The 5,029-nt window shown below is 44.2% G+C and overlaps 1 pseudogene; it reads left to right on the plus strand.

Annotated features, from left to right (window-relative positions):
- On the plus strand, window positions 1-3,861 carry LOC107525942 (ubiquitin-ribosomal protein eS31 fusion protein pseudogene; annotated as a pseudogene).
- The last annotated feature ends 1,168 nt before the right edge of the window (window positions 3,862-5,029 follow it).

Genomic DNA, 5,029 nt, shown 5'->3' on the forward strand with positions numbered 1-5,029 from the left:
ATGCAGATTTTCGAGAAAACCCTTACAGGGAAGACCATCCCTCTCGAGGCTGAGCCCTCGTATACAATAGAAAATGTAAAGGCCAAGACCCAGGATAGGGAAGGAATTCCTCCTGGTCAGCAAAGTCTGATCTTTGCCGGCAAGCAACTGGAAGAGGGACGTGCTCTGTCAGATTACAACACTCAAAAGGAGTCCACTCTTCATCTTGTGTGGAGACCTCACGGTGGTGCCAAGAAAAGGGAAGAGTCTTACACTCCCGCCCAGAAGAAGAGCATAAGAGAAAGAAGGGGAAGCAGCTGTCCTGAAACACGGCGGAGAGGATGACAACGCAAAAACAGTGCTCTCCGTCGGGAGGGCCCTGCAGGCGGCTGCGGTGCTGGAGTCTCTATGGACAACCACTTTGACAGACATTGTTGTGGCAAATGTTGTCTGGGCTATTGATTCAACAAACCAGAAGACAAGTGTTTGTGTACAGGCTAATAAAAGACGAGAATTAACAACAACAACAGCAACAAAGAGAGAAGCAAGAAGATCTGGAAATCTTGATGCTTAGAAGTTCTTCAGCTGTCTTGGGACCTAAGGGAAGGAGCCAACAGACAGAGGGGAATGAAGGGCAGAATCTGGGTTTTCCATGATGTCACTGAGCCCCTGGGTTGACCAATCCTAGACCTAACCTGCCTCTGGCCTTGCTTAATGGAACATAAATCCTGCTATGGTTTAAGCTCATTTGAATAAGTTTCTGTGACTTGAAGTCAGTAGTGGTTATGGTTTTATGAAGATCTGGCCTCTCCTCTTCTAGTGATTCATCAGTTTTACCAGGATCCAGGCTTCCTATGTGTGAAATGAACTAGACCTACAAATCCCCAAAATGTAGATTCTTTGCTTCTTGGAATCAGCATTTCTAATGAATAAAAAAAATTTAGCAAATGCTTATTTTAAATGTATCAGTGAATTATTATGCTCACAAGCTGGCACAAATACCTCACCTAAGCCCCCTTGCTACCCAAGATTGGAAAGTCTATAGTAAGTGGATTTGATTCAAAGCAGCAGCTGGAACAGGGGGCTTAGTAAGAAGCTTGTTTGTGGAGTATATGCTATTTCATTTGTAACACAAATATTTGTTTCTAGCTGGAGTAGAAGTCCCATATTAATTAGAGATAGAAATGCTGACTTCGTTTACAGAATGCAGATAAGAAACACTCCTCATTCCTGGCACTACAAAGTTAGGGTGTGAAAGGATGAGTGACATTATTCAAACTGAAATAGATTGCATCTCTTAATGAAGCTTTAAGGAATCACAGAAGGTAGTGACACCAAATACAATTAACCCTTCTATTTTGCAGCCCAGCCTTTCAGCACTTCTATTTTATTTTTCCCCTCATTAATTTTAAATTTTATTGGCAAAGCTTTAAAATCTATTAATTTGTTTTTCTTCCCCTCCTACCCCATACAGTGACCCCTCTCCCTTCCCCCTTTTGAGTAGAAAATAGGTTCTGTGCTTCCTTGTCTCAAAGGAGGTTTGTGGCAAAGCAGAAAGCAGTTTGCCTGTGAGATATTTTCCTTCTTTACATTTTTAAAAATATGTTTTTATTTATTTTAGAGAGAGAGAGAGAGAAACATCGATCAGCTGCCCCCACCCCGCCCGCCCCCACTGGGGATTCAGCTCACAGCCCAGGCATGTGCGACCTCCTGGTTCATGGGACAACACTCAACCAGCTGAACCACACCAGCCTCCTTGACTTTTGTCTTCAGAAGTTGAGGGCATTAATCTATTGGTGCAGCAGCAGAGGAGTTGTAAGGAAAACATGAAGAAAGTAGAATGTCCATCACACTAAAAGATTCCTGGAGAGAGGAAAGAGGGGCAGAGTTCTCTGGGTTCCTCAACTTTAGGGACAAGAGCCATCTCCTTAATACTGCCCTAAGGAGGTGACCAAATCTTCAAAAGTTTATCTTTGTGGTACACCTAGAAAGATAAGACTCTAGTCAGCAGCCTTGCCAAAGATCCCCATGCTTAAAGTGACACAGAGGAACAAACAGAGCCAACGGGTCTGAAGGGACTGCACTGGCCAGGACAATGGGTGTCTCAGCAGTCATGATTCAGTCCAATGACGGGTGAGCAGAGGGCCTCCCCCATGTCTTGGCACCATGAAACCCTGAGCTTCCAAATGACCCTTGGGGTGAGGGGGCTTTCGGGCCAGTCAAGTATGCTTGGGAATTTATTTACTTCTTGCTATGTAGTAAAAGATAAAGTTGAAATTAAGTTGATCTAAACACATGAAAAAACTCAGTATCTCTTGCCTCCTAGGCCTGTGGCCTGGGATTCACACCTGCAAATGTTGACTATTTAAAGCCCATACTCAATAAAATTTCTCTCTACATTGTTGGTTGTGTCCATTTTGGTAACATGCCAGAAAACCCTGACTCTAGATTTGTCTTAAAATCTCTAACTACAGCTGCTCTCATGCTTGTTTCCAGACCATTCTAAACAGAGCCCAACCAGTAGGACTGGAAACACCTCTTTAGATTTGAAGACAGGAACATCAGGTGGCCTGATCTAATTCTTGGTTGCAAGCAACAGAAGCCAGTGCTGGCTAATGATATTGGAGGATTTTGAATAGTGCACAGGATAGATAGGAGGGCTAGAAAACAAACACTCAGGAAATGGGCTGGAAAACAAGAGAGAACAGGCAGTAAGGATCACAGTCAAGGTCATGCCACAGGACAACATCCCACTGCTGCCCACAGGATGACACCGTCAACAAAAGTGGCTTCTGAAATGTTCTAGAATCTTTGTTTCACTGCCTTGATATTCAAAGGCCCAGGGAGAAGGGACCAAGCCTGGATCCTCCCTCCACCATACCCTGGATGTCTAGCGTAGGGAGAGAGGGATCACCATTGATCCCGTGTGGAGTACTGCACCTCCCTCCAGATGAAAGGGGGGGGTGCTGAACAGAACACATAGTGGACAAATGCCCACCACCTTCCCAATCACTTAGGGAAAACAAAAAAGGTGTTAAAGTTTTGAAAGCTCCAGCTTTAAATTAACTACCTTGGAAATGTAGTTAATTCCTGGAGTCAAGCCCTGTAAAAGCTTTATGCAGGCTCATAGTTTCACTCCCAGATCAATTTGTAAGCCATGACCCTGATTCCTGTTGTGTACTTTGCCCTGCTCGTTGGCCCTGGATTGCTTCTCCTGTTGACTTTAGATTACGGCAGCCATTCCCTGGGCTCAGGGACTGAAACACTTGCCAGGCTCCTACGTAAGAACAACCTCTTCACTTCATTTCTCACCTCTTACCTCCACCCTGAATGCACTTGGGTCCTGCTGACTTCCTGGTAAAGTTAAGAGGGAAGATAAACTTAAGGATCAGAGATTTAGAAGGCTATTTTTGTCTCCTTACTTATAAGCAGAACTAAATTCTCAGAAAAATAGAAATACGGCCTGTTTCTGTAAGCTCGTCAGAAGCAGGAAAACACTGTCCTTGATATATCCAACAGTAAATAAGACACAAGCAGTGTTTGAAGTTTCAGTAGAAAACAAAGAATACTTGTTAAAAAACAGAAAAAAAGATACTCATAGACTGTCTCTAAGTCCATTCATGTGCACAGGAGGAATGTGTCCAAGGGATCATGACAATGGCAGGGGACATGTCATTCTCACATCTGTGACTGCTCCTTGCTGTTCCTCCAGCTTTGAGCAATGGACACTGTGAGCAGGCAGAGCCTGTGTTCCCTGAGGCAGGACAGGAGTCCTCTCTTACATCTGGCAGCACTGGACGGAAAATGCCTCAGGATCTGTGTCTGACAAAAGAATCCCCTTTCATCCTGAGGTCCATCAGGACCCAAGACATGACAGAGTGAACATCTGCTCTAGAAAAGGAAAGCTGGTTGAGGAGTGAGAGCACATTCAGTCCTACAGCTGTGCAACCAACAGTGAGTGCTCGAAGTCTTAGAAAGTTTTATAAGCCATAAATGACCAATGCTTAATAAATGTTTACTAGCTAATTTTCTTTTAAAAAGAAAAGGTCGGGAAATTTTACATAAAGGCAAAATCTTTCCAATGCTTCTGGTTCTAATTTTCCTAAACTTTTTCACTTTAGTTTGCCCCACATTTAAGGGTCTTGTGTTGTTAGTTTGGCCAAAGGAAGGGCAAAGTCCCCTAGGCTGTCCACTGTCCCCAACCAGTGTGTCACAAAATGTGCCAATTAGCAAGACCTTTAGAGTCCTCACAGTTGGCCACTGGCCAGGAATAAACAGGTCCTGGCCAGCCCGGCCTCAGGTCTTCAAAGCTACTTTGTACCTACCCCTGAGGTGCAGAGCGAGGCCTGGGCAAGAACAGGCAAGCTTCTGCCGAGTCCTGTGGCTGTGCCGCCAGCCTGCTCTGGGCTCACCCCACGTTAGGCTCTGCAGTGGGAAGCCTGGGGCAAAGGTAAGATGTCCCAAAGGCAAGCAGAGCAAACTGTAAAATTCTGAGGGCTCCACTCCACTGGGGGCAGCAGCCTTTCTCTCCTCCCCCCTTCCTTCTCTCTGCTAAAGGAGTTTCTGCCTCTTGTAGCAGCAGAAACGTTAAAACAAAGGAAGAAAGTGAAACCTTATATTTGCCTCATTTTTCACCAGAAGTGAAGCTAAAGTTACAGCATTTGTAAGTATTATATAAAACACAAATAAACTATATAATATTGAAATTCCTCACATTTTCCTAAATCTGATTGACAATGACTGAAGGTCATGGAATGAGGACTCTGTGTGACTCACATTTCTTTCCATTTCTTAGCTGTCACACTCATCCCATAATAAAAGGCCTTCTAGCCTATTATTACTTCAGGAACACTAACATTTCTCAGGGGACCTCCCTACCCCAAGGAGTTTTTCCTCTATCTCCCAAGAAGGTATAACATTCTCAAAGACCGAGTCAATTTATCAAGTTAGTTAAGGCATAAATTACTCAGCCATCGATCTTGACATCTATCAGAGCTGCATAGATTTGCTCTATTAGATCAAGTTACACATTGGAAGGCAAGCCTTCAGC

The sequence above is a fragment of the Miniopterus natalensis genome, chromosome 1 (genome assembly GCF_054644295.1).
Source record: "Miniopterus natalensis isolate mMinNat1 chromosome 1, mMinNat1.hap1, whole genome shotgun sequence".
NCBI lineage: Eukaryota > Metazoa > Chordata > Mammalia > Chiroptera > Miniopteridae > Miniopterus > Miniopterus natalensis.